Genomic DNA, 12,300 nt, shown 5'->3' on the forward strand with positions numbered 1-12,300 from the left:
TTGGCTTCTTTTAAAAACAATGTAAGCAAGGGTTACTCCAAGCGGAGTCTCCCTTTTTTCCAAAAATTGGGCCACACAGACACCCACCCCATCAGTGGCAGCACTTGGGCCCTAGTTGCAAACAGGATGTTTTGATTTGCATCAAGCACATTCAAAAATACGCTATTCTTAGCCGTCCCCAGGATGACACCGGGGTAGGTAGCAAAGTCTTTGCTGATCCCAGCTCTGTTCATCTTGGCTTCTTTTAAAAACACAGCAAGCAAGGGTTACTCCAAGCGGAGTCTCCCTTTTTTCCAAAAATTGGGCCACACAGACACCCACCCCATCAGTGGCAGCACTTGGGCCCTAGTTGCAAACAGGATGTTTTGATTTGCATCAAGCACATTCAAAAATACGCTATTCTTAGCCGTCCACAGGATGACACCGGGGTAGGTAGCAAAGTCTTTCCTGATCCCAGCTCTGTTCATCTTGGCTTCTTTTAAAAACACAGCAAGCAAGGGTTACTCCAAGCGGAGTCTCCCTTTTTTCCAAAAATTGGGCCACACAGACACCCACCCCATCAGTGGCAGCACTTGGGCCCTAGTTGCAAACAGGATGTTTTGATTTGCATCAAGCACATTCCAAATCCACAAGCATTTACTCTCCCCAGGATGACACAGGGGTAGTAAATTCCTTCTGGATCCATGACTTGTTCATTTTGATGAACGTCAGTCTGTCCACATTGTCACTGGACAGACGCGTGCGCTTATCTGTCAGCACACACCCAGCAGCACTGAATACACGTTCAGAGACAACGCTGGCAGCTGGACACGACAAAATCTCCAAGGCGTAAGTTGCGAGCTCTGGCCATTTTTGTAGGTTTGAAGCCCAAAAGGAGCAAGGCTCCAGTTGCACAGTCATGGCATCGATGTTCATTTGGAGATACTCCTGTATCATCCTCTCCAGCCGTTGACTATGTGTCAGACTTGTTGTCTCTGGTGGCCTTGCAAAAGAGGGTCTAAAAAAATTATGAAAAGATTCCATAAAATTGCTGTTACCGGCACCAGAAAAGGTCCTACTGGTACGGGTAGACTGTTGAAGATGACGAGACCGTCCCATGTTTGTCAAGTTACAACTGGGAGATTCACTCCCTGCACCTGCACGGTTGTTTGGTGGAAAAGCCGAGCTAAGATCTAGTAACAGCTTCTGCTGATACTCCTGCATACGTGCGTCCCTTTCTATGGCTGGAATTATGTCACAAAATTTGGACTTGTACCGGGGATCTAATAGTGTGGCAATCCAGTAGTCATCATCACTTCTAATTTTGACAATACGACTGTCATGTTGGAGGTAGTGCAACAAAAAGGCACTCATGTGTCTTGCGCAGCCATGCGGACCAAGTCCATGCTGTGTTTGTGGCATAGAGGTGCTACCCGTTCTTTCTTCCTCTGACATCTGACCCCAACCTCTTTCAACTGAAATTTGACCAAGGTCTCCCTCATCCGCTGAGTCTTCCATGTCCATGGACAGTTCGTCCTCCATTTCTTCATGTTCTCCTGCACCTTGCTCAACATTTCGCCTGCTACTATGCGCCCTTGTCGATCCCTGTCCCCCATGGTCCCATGCCTGCTGCGTTGGTGATGATGAACGTCTGGACCTTCGTGATGTTGTTGTCCCTTGCGCATATGAATCCTCCTGTAGTTCCTCCCCTTCATGTTGTCCCACCCCCTGACTCCGAATAGTGTTTAGCGTGTGCTCCAGCATGTAAATGACTGGAATCGTCATGCTGATAATGGCATTGTCAGAGCTAAACATATTCGTCGCCATGTCGAAACTGTGCAGAAGGGTGCATAGGTCCTTGATCTGAGACCACTCCATCAGGGTGATCTGCCCCACCTCTGCATCTCGTTGGCCCAGGCTATACGTCATGACGTATTGCACCAGGGCTCTGCGGTGCTGCCACAGTCGCTGTAACATGTGGAGAGTTGAATTCCAGCGTGTCGCCACATCGCATTTCAGGCGATGAACCGGCAGGCCGAAAGACTTCTGGAGCGATGCAAGTCGCTCTGCTGCGGCGCTTGAACGGCGGAAGTGAGCTGACAGTTTTCGTGCCCTGTTCAGAAGGCCATCTAGGCCGGGATAGTGTGTTAAAAATTGCTGCACGACAAGGTTCAACACGTGAGCCATACAAGGTACGTGTGTCACCTTGCCCAGGCGAAGTGCCGCACCCAGGTTTGCAGCATTGTTGCACACGGCCTTACCAGGCTGCAGTTTGAGTGGAGACAACCATTTATTAAACTCGGACCGCAAAGCTGACCACAACTCCTCAGCTGTGTGACTCTTATTACCAAGACATGTCAAGCTAAAGACCGCCTGATGCCGTTGCGCTCTGCTGCCAGCATAGTAATGAGGGGTGCGTGATTCCTTCTGCGCAGTGAGAACGCTGGTGGCCTGACCAGGCAGGCTTGGGGCGGAGGTGGAGGACCCAGATGAGGTGGAGGATGCAGAAGCAGTGGCGGAACTTGGACAGACAGAGGATTGACACACAAGTCGTGGGGACGGCAAGACTTGTGCAGCAGACCCTTCACCATCTATCACCATAGTTACCCAGTGCCCAGTCAGCGACATGTAACGTCCCTGTCCATGCTTACTGGTCCAAGTATCGGTGGTGAAATGCACCCGTTCACACACAGAGTTTCTCAAGGAAGCGGTGATGTTGTGTGCGACATGCTGGTGTAGCGCGGGCACACCTTTCTTAGAGAAGTAGTGGCGACTAGGCATCTGGTACTGGGGCACAGCGACAGACATAAGGTCTCTAAAATCCTGTGTGTCCACTAGGCGGAAAGGCAGCATTTCGGTAGCCAACAGCTTACAGAGGGATAGAGTCAACCTCTTAGCTTTGTCATGGGTCGGAGGAAGTGGCCTTTTATTTGACCACATCTGAGGGACAGAGATCTGGCTGCTGTGTGTAGACGGTGTTGAGTAGGGTGTCCCTTGAAAAATGCAGGTTTGTGAGGAAAGTGCAGGCGGAGACATGATGTTGCCTTCATCCAACGTTGGTGCTATCGATGTCTGAGAGAGCTGTACACACTCACTTGTTTCCCCTTCCAAACCAACTGACGACCTTACAAGCAAACTGCCTGTTGCGGTTACAGTGGTGGAAGTTTTGCGTGGAAAAACAGGTGTGGCAGCTGTCCCCACAGTCCTAGAAGATGAAGAGCGCGCGTATGCAGTGGAAGGGGCGGGCGGTGGATGGTTCGCTCCACTAGGCCGCATTGCAGCACGGTGAGCTTCCCACCGGGACTTATGATATTTAGTCATGTGACGATTCATGGAAGAAGTTGTCAAACTGCTGAGGTTTTGACCTCTACTAACAGAATCATGACAAATGTTACATATCACATGAGTTGGGCGATCTTTTTCGATGTGAAAAAAGGACCAGGCTAGGCAAGGCTTAGAGGCCATGCGACCTGTTGATCCACCCCGAATAATGCTCATAGGCAGAGTGGTGGCTGAGGATGCAGTTGTAGACGTGCTACCAGTGCTCCGACTCTGTCCAGGAAGGCGCAAGGTAACTTCGTCGTCGGTTGCATCCTCCTCCACCGCCTCTGTTGACCTCCTCGAGTGCCTGACTGGGGGTTGACAGTAGGTGGGATCTAGAACGTCATCATCAATTGTTGTGTTTGCACTCCCCTCCCCCTCAGACCGAGCCTCTTCTTGCCCTGACGGAATATTTAAGTTGTCATCCCAATCGGGTATCTGCGTCTCATCTTCATCAGTATGTTCCTCATTGTCTATAACCACAGGTGTTACAGTTTGTGACAAAGGGTCAACATTATGCTCAGAAACTTGGTCCTCACGGCCTGAATCTGAGTCACAAAGGTTCTGGGCATCACTGCAGACCATTTCCTGTTCTGTACTCACTGTAGCTTGGGAGCAGACCTCTGATTCCCAGGCTATAGTGTGACTGAACAGCTCTGCAGACTCAGCCATCTCAGTTCCACCATACTGTGCAGGGCTGATGGAGACTTCAGAGCTGGGAGAAAGCAAGTTTGATTGGGATGACAACTCAGAGGACTGGTGTTTTTTGGATGCGGTACTTGAAGTGGCAGAGAGGGCACTTGTTGGACCACTTGAGATCCATTCAAGCATTTTCCTTTTTTGCCCATCATCTACCTTTGTTCCTGTTGTTCGTGTCCGTAACAAAGGGAGCACATCGGATTGTCCACGGTAAGTAGTAGACATCTTACTTTTGCTGGTAGATGGTCTATCTTCAGCAGATGATAATGGAGCTTTGCCACCTTCCCCACGGACAAAACCTTTTTTGCCTTTTCCACCACGCCTCTTCCCCTTTCCACCAGCATCTGTCATTTTGCCACTCATGTTGATTGCGACAAGATTGTGGACTGAAAATGTGGTAGTAAAAATTGAGAGGTGGTGAAGATTGCAGTGGTGGTCTAGCTTTATTAACAGCAGAATAATAAAGAATAAATATCCCTGACAATGCAACTTAGTTATAATTAGTTGGAGTGTGCAACGCAGGCAGACGTGCTGCAAATGTCTTTGCACTAGTGGGACTATAGCAAAGTCCAATAGCCACGTATAGGATGCCACTAGGTACACTGAGTGTTTGCTAGTATAATGGCTTGGTTAGAATGAGTTGTAGTGTGCAACGCAGGCAGACGCGCTCTGCAAATGTCTTTGCACTAGTGGGACTATAGCAAAGTCCAATAGCCACGTATAGGATGCCACTAGGTACACTGAGTGTTTGCTAGTATAATGGCTTGGTTAGAATGAGTTGTAGTGTGCAACGCAGGCAGACGCGCTCTGCAAATGTCTTTGCACTAGTGGGACTATAGCAAAGTCCAATAGCCACGTATAGGATGCCACTAGGTACACTGAGTGTTTGCTAGTATAATGGCTTGGTTAGAATGAGTTGTAGTGTGCAACGCAGGCAGACGCGCTCTGCAAATGTCTTTGCACTAGTGGGACTATAGCAAAGTCCAATAGCCACGTATAGGATGCCACTAGGTACACTGAGTGTTTGCTAGTATAATGGCTTGGTTAGAATGAGTTGTAGTGTGCAACGCAGGCAGACGCGCTCTGCAAATGTCTTTGCACTAGTGGGACTATAGCAAAGTCCAATAGCCACGTATAGGATGCCACTAGGTACACTGAGTGTTTGCTAGTATAATGGCTTGGTTAGAATGAGTTGTAGTGTGCAACGCAGGCAGACGCGCTCTGCAAATGTCTTTGCACTAGTGGGACTATAGCAAAGTCCAATAGCCACGTATAGGATGCCACTAGGTACACTGAGTGTTTGCTAGTATAATGGCTTGGTTAGAATGAGTTGTAGTGTGCAACGCAGGCAGACGCGCTCTGCAAATGTCTTTGCACTAGTGGGACTATAGCAAAGTCCAATAGCCACGTATAGGATGCCACTAGGTACACTGAGTGTTTGCTAGTATAATGGCTTGGTTAGAATGAGTTGTAGTGTGCAACGCAGGCAGACGCGCTCTGCAAATGTCTTTGCACTAGTGGGACTATAGCAAAGTCCAATAGCCACGTATAGGATGCCACTAGGTACACTGAGTGTTTGCTAGTATAATGGCTTGGTTAGAATGAGTTGTAGTGTGCAACGCAGGCAGACGCGCTCTGCAAATGTCTTTGCACTAGTGGGACTATAGCAAAGTCCAATAGCCACGTATAGGATGCCACTAGGTACACTGAGTGTTTGCTAGTATAATGGCTTGGTTAGAATGAGTTGTAGTGTGCAACGCAGGCAGACGCGCTCTGCAAATGTCTTTGCACTAGTGGGACTATAGCAAAGTCCAATAGCCACGTATAGGATGCCACTAGGTACACTGAGTGTTTGCTAGTATAATGGCTTGGTTAGAATGAGTTGTAGTGTGCAACGCAGGCAGACGCGCTCTGCAAATGTCTTTGCACTAGTGGGACTATAGCAAAGTCCAATAGCCACGTATAGGATGCCACTAGGTACACTGAGTGTTTGCTAGTATAATGGCTTGGTTAGAATGAGTTGTAGTGTGCAACGCAGGCAGACGCGCTCTGCAAATGTCTTTGCACTAGTGGGACTATAGCAAAGTCCAATAGCCACGTATAGGATGCCACTAGGTACACTGAGTGTTTGCTAGTATAATGGCTTGGTTAGAATGAGTTGTAGTGTGCAACGCAGGCAGACGCGCTCTGCAAATGTCTTTGCACTAGTGGGACTATAGCAAAGTCCAATAGCCACGTATAGGATGCCACTAGGTACACTGAGTGTTTGCTAGTATAATGGCTTGGTTAGAATGAGTTGTAGTGTGCAACGCAGGCAGACGCGCTCTGCAAATGTCTTTGCACTAGTGGGACTATAGCAAAGTCCAATAGCCACGTATAGGATGCCACTAGGTACACTGAGTGTTTGCTAGTATAATGGCTTGGTTAGAATGAGTTGTAGTGTGCAACGCAGGCAGACGCGCTCTGCAAATGTCTTTGCACTAGTGGGACTATAGCAAAGTCCAATAGCCACGTATAGGATGCCACTAGGTACACTGAGTGTTTGCTAGTATAATGGCTTGGTTAGAATGAGTTGTAGTGTGCAACGCAGGCAGACGCGCTCTGCAAATGTCTTTGCACTAGTGGGACTATAGCAAAGTCCAATAGCCACGTATAGGATGCCACTAGGTACACTGAGTGTTTGCTAGTATAATGGCTTGGTTAGAATGAGTTGTAGTGTGCAACGCAGGCAGACGCGCTCTGCAAATGTCTTTGCACTAGTGGGACTATAGCAAAGTCCAATAGCCACGTATAGGATGCCACTAGGTACACTGAGTGTTTGCTAGTATAATGGCTTGGTTAGAATGAGTTGTAGTGTGCAACGCAGGCAGACGCGCTCTGCAAATGTCTTTGCACTAGTGGGACTATAGCAAAGTCCAATAGCCACGTATAGGATGCCACTAGGTACACTGAGTGTTTGCTAGTATAATGGCTTGGTTAGAATGAGTTGTAGTGTGCAACGCAGGCAGACGCGCTCTGCAAATGTCTTTGCACTAGTGGGACTATAGCAAAGTCCAATAGCCACGTATAGGATGCCACTAGGTACACTGAGTGTTTGCTAGTATAATGGCTTGGTTAGAATGAGTTGTAGTGTGCAACGCAGGCAGACGCGCTCTGCAAATGTCTTTGCACTAGTGGGACTATAGCAAAGTCCAATAGCCACGTATAGGATGCCACTAGGTACACTGAGTGTTTGCTAGTATAATGGCTTGGTTAGAATGAGTTGTAGTGTGCAACGCAGGCAGACGCGCTCTGCAAATGTCTTTGCACTAGTGGGACTATAGCAAAGTCCAATAGCCACGTATAGGATGCCACTAGGTACACTGAGTGTTTGCTAGTATAATGGCTTGGTTAGAATGAGTTGTAGTGTGCAACGCAGGCAGACGCGCTCTGCAAATGTCTTTGCACTAGTGGGACTATAGCAAAGTCCAATAGCCACGTATAGGATGCCACTAGGTACACTGAGTGTTTGCTAGTATAATGGCTTGGTTAGAATGAGTTGTAGTGTGCAACGCAGGCAGACGCGCTCTGCAAATGTCTTTGCACTAGTGGGACTATAGCAAAGTCCAATAGCCACGTATAGGATGCCACTAGGTACACTGAGTGTTTGCTAGTATAATGGCTTGGTTAGAATGAGTTGTAGTGTGCAACGCAGGCAGACGCGCTCTGCAAATGTCTTTGCACTAGTGGGACTATAGCAAAGTCCAATAGCCACGTATAGGATGCCACTAGGTACACTGAGTGTTTGCTAGTATAATGGCTTGGTTAGAATGAGTTGTAGTGTGCAACGCAGGCAGACGCGCTCTGCAAATGTCTTTGCACTAGTGGGACTATAGCAAAGTCCAATAGCCACGTATAGGATGCCACTAGGTACACTGAGTGTTTGCTAGTATAATGGCTTAGTTATCAGTTGGAGTGTGCAGAGGACAAGAGGGTACAGTGGCAGGATTGTGGTGCTCTGGGTAGAGGAATGGAAGACTGCCTTTCTATTCCCTCCTAATGGTGAAATGCAGGTAGGAAATCCCTGACCTGGGCTACACAGACGCTGTTGCTGTTTGCAGGACCTGTCACCTATGGCTCTCTGACCCTGCCGGTTGGAGCCCTTAAAAGGACTGCTATAAAGTGCTCTCCCTAAGCTGTCTAACGCTGTGTATGCAGCGCATACAGCTGTATCGGCTATAGGACTCAGGAAGACGGAGCTGCGACAGTGATGTCTGACACCAAAGACGCAGAAGGCAGATAATGGCGTCCGTGAAGAAAATGTCCGGTTTTATAATGCAGGGACATGTGACATGCAGATCCTATCACACATGCCGTTGCTTCTCTGGCTCAAAGTCCACTTAGCTGTGTGTGTGTCTGGGATTGGCTGACATGCTGGCCCGCCCCACAAGACGCGCGCGCTTAGGGGAGGAAGACAAGGAAAAAAAAAAAAAAAAATGGCGATCGCCATTATAGAAACAGCAGTGATCTGAAGGCGCTGTTCACGCACACTATACACTGAAATGTGATAATAGTTTGATTCACAGAGTGACTTACACTATTACAGCAGAAACCAAGCTATGATTTAGCTGTTTTTTGGCTGCTAGAACCGTTCTCGAACGTTTCTAGAACTACCGAGCTTTTGCAAAAAGCTCGAGTTCTAGTTCGATCTAGAACATGCCCCAAAATCACTCGAGCCGCGAACTGGAGAACCACGAACCACGAACCGCGCTCAACTCTAGTAACAAGTACTGTCTAATACTCGCATATTCGTTTCGAATAGTGTGTGCAATGCAAGTCAATGGGGAATACTCTCAATGTAACGAGTACCCTGAATGCAGCACTATTCGTGCGAGTAGCAAGTAGTGTAGCATTCGGGTTACTCATTAATAATGAGTAACCCAAATAATGCACTATTCGCTACTCGCACGAATAGTGCTGCATTCAGGGTACTCGTTACATTGCGAGTATTCCCCATTGACTTGAATTGCACACACTAATTGGAATGCGTACGCGAGTATTAGACAGTAGTCGTTAAGAGTATCATTAATTTTGAAACTGGCTCATCATTAGTCCCACTCCTTTCAAATAGTAAAAAAAAGTTTTCAGAGGCCCTCCTCTATGGCTTTTTCAGGGTCTATTGAAGTGCTTCCTTATAATTTTTGGCAGCCCTTGCACATAGTGCATATACTTTAACAGTCTAGGAGTCCCTCTTCTTCCAAATAGGAAAAAATGTTTTCAAACGCCCTCCTCTACATCTCTTCCAGGGTCTATTGGAGTGCCTCATTCTAAATTTTGTCATTCCTTGCACATAGTGCATAAACTTTATCAGTGTAGGAGTCCCAATTTGTCCAAATGGATAAAAAAAGGTTTCTATAGGCCCTGCTCTATGTCTCTTCCAGGATGTACTTCAATCATTACTTTAAATTTTTCCTAGGTCTTGCACTAAGTGCATGGGCTTCAAAAGTGTAGGAGTCCCACTGGTTTTAAAATTCTCTCTCTTGACATGATTCTCTGAGAAAATGGCCACGGACAGTGATTCAACATGCACTTCTTTTGGAGGCTCTTTGCCTCATAAAGGCCTCTCACTGAGTACATAGGCTTTCCCAGTTTGGGAGTCAGAATGTTTTAAAATTGTACCAGAATTAAATCAAAGAACCACCTCTACTACATCTCTTACTGGCTGAATTACAATACCTCATTGTAATTTTAACTAGTCCTCGCATAGCCTAGTCTTTGCAAGTTTCAGAGTTAGATTCTTTGTTATATTGTACCAGAATTGAATAAGAGTCTACTCCTCCACATCTCTTGCTATGTTTGAATCCCTTTTAATAATTTTTTTGCAGCTTTTGCACTTAGTGCTTAGGCTTTACCAGTCTATAAGTCCAACTCCTTAAAAATGGTCAAAAAATGTTGTCTGAGGCCCTCATCTACTTGTCTTCCTGGGTATATTGAAGTCTTTACTTCTAATTTTTGGCACTTAGTGGGAATTTTACACTCATAAAGCCAATGCACTAACAATTTAAAAATAATGTGCATGAGATCTTCCTTCACGTATAACACAGGGTGTATCAGAGTGCCTTAATATTTGTCAGTTAATGCATTGTTGGCCTAGGATTTATGAGGTTCAGAGTCCCTCTTTCTTAAATTAAACAGGATGTCTCTGACCATGTCACACACACCACAAGCCCATATAACGTAGTAATCTGTTAAAATTACATTTACCAGTGACTACTGGTGGGTGTAGTTTTATTTACCCCAATACTATGTCGTCTACTGTAATCATAGACGATGTAGAAATACAGTGATAAATGACCCTGTTAATATGTCTATTTTTGCATGTAGAAGTTTTGCTGCGTTTGTATTTTTGCAGCATTTTTAACTCCTTCACAGCCTTGGACTTACCTGAATGTCCTAAGCCATGTGTGTTCCTTTAATGCGGGCTAGGGCAGAGAGACAGTATTTATCCCCACACATATCAGCTGATCTGATCATCTAACATGAGCAGCTAACAGGTGCAGGTGAATCAGAGATCCACCCATGCCTGTTGACTATTCAAATCTCTGAAAGTGGGTTTTAATGTACTCCGGTGGGGAAGGTGCCATTCCATGCCGCTATCGGCGGCCCGGTCATGCAATTTTGGGGTGCTAATGGGTTGTTATAGTAGACGGGGGTCAGTTGATGACCCCTGTCTCTGTCCTGACAAAGTTCATGTGAATACCAGCTGAGCACTTGCATTCACAGGAGATCGACATTTCTGCTGATCAGAGGGATGCTAAAGCATCGCTCTGAACATCAAAAGTGATCGGACACTGTAGGCTTATAGCCCCCTAAGGGGAATAATAAAATCATTAAAAAGTTTTTGTTAAAAAGTTTAAAAAAATATGAAAATGCAAAATAAAACACAAAAGTTCAAATCGCTGACCCTTGCCCCATTAAAAATGAAACAATTGAAAACATTTCCTCAAACTCATATTTGGTATTGCAGTGCTCAGAAATGCCCAATCTGTTAAAAAAATACAAAATAAATTAATCTGATTGTAAATGGTGTAGCGAGAAAAAAATGAAAACGCTAGAATTAAGGTTTTTTGGTCTCCAATAAACCAAATTAATAAAAATTAATAAAAAAACCCACTGCTCATCCACCTCCAGAAATGTTTTGATTTTGGCCCATAGCAAAACACATCCGGAGAAAGGTGGGCAGTGTTGTTATTTCTTTTACGTTTTCGGTGAACAAAACATCTCAGTACTCTGAAAGAAAGCCTAATTTAAGACGAACAAACACTTCCAGCAGCGCGGACAATGCAGGTAATCACTAAGACACCAGCACAACGTGATACTAACCATGGGGATTCTTACATCATCTTCTGAGCCTGAACCCTGAGACTCAAGCCTAAAGGCTGCTTTACACGCAGCGACATCGCTAGCGATGTCGCTAGCGAAAGCTTCCGCCCCCGTCGTTTGTGCGAACAATATCGCCGCTAAGCGTCACACATACTTACCTTCCTAACAACGTCGCTGTGACCACCAAACAACCTCTTTTTTTTTCGGTTTGTTTGGCGTCACAGCGACGTCACTCAGTGGGCCACTAATAGAAGTGGAGGGGCGGAGAGCAGCCACATTCATGTCACTCCACTTAGTTGCTGGAGGACTCAGGAACACTGTTGTTCAACGTTCCCGGGGTGTCACACATAGCGATGTGTGCTGCCTCAGGAACGATGAACAACCTGCGTACTTAAACAGCAACGATATTTTGAAAATTAACGTGTCAATGATTAACGATTAGGTGAGTATTTCTGATCATTAGTGGTCTCTCGTGTTAGGTTGATCTAACGGTCACAGCTGTTTCCAGCGATATCCGAATGCAGAGAGAGTACCGGTGACCCCCCCCTCTGCTATTCCAGGCTCAAGGAAAACAGGCAGACGCTGCTATACACATAAGACCTGGATATGTGTGGCTCCGAAATAGAAGTGTATTGATTTTGTTTACATTACAAAGTTATACAAAGTTGATTAGGGCGTAACTATGCAACATACATATTCATTAATCCACATTCATTAAGGCGTGGATTACATATTCCCAGCAAGAGAAATTAACATAATGACTTTTGTTCCCATAACAATCTATAACATTTCTTCTCCCCCTAATAAAATGTTTTTCAGTTGTTTCTAAGTCAAAACATTCCGCGTCTTTGAGTTTGGTCTCAGAGTTTATTACGTAAATAAGTCTGGTTTTGTTCTTGCAAGGGAGAATGAATTTCTATTATTTTTCTAACCAGCGAA

The sequence above is a fragment of the Anomaloglossus baeobatrachus genome, chromosome 9 (genome assembly GCF_048569485.1).
Source record: "Anomaloglossus baeobatrachus isolate aAnoBae1 chromosome 9, aAnoBae1.hap1, whole genome shotgun sequence".
Classification (NCBI taxonomy): domain Eukaryota; kingdom Metazoa; phylum Chordata; class Amphibia; order Anura; family Aromobatidae; genus Anomaloglossus; species Anomaloglossus baeobatrachus.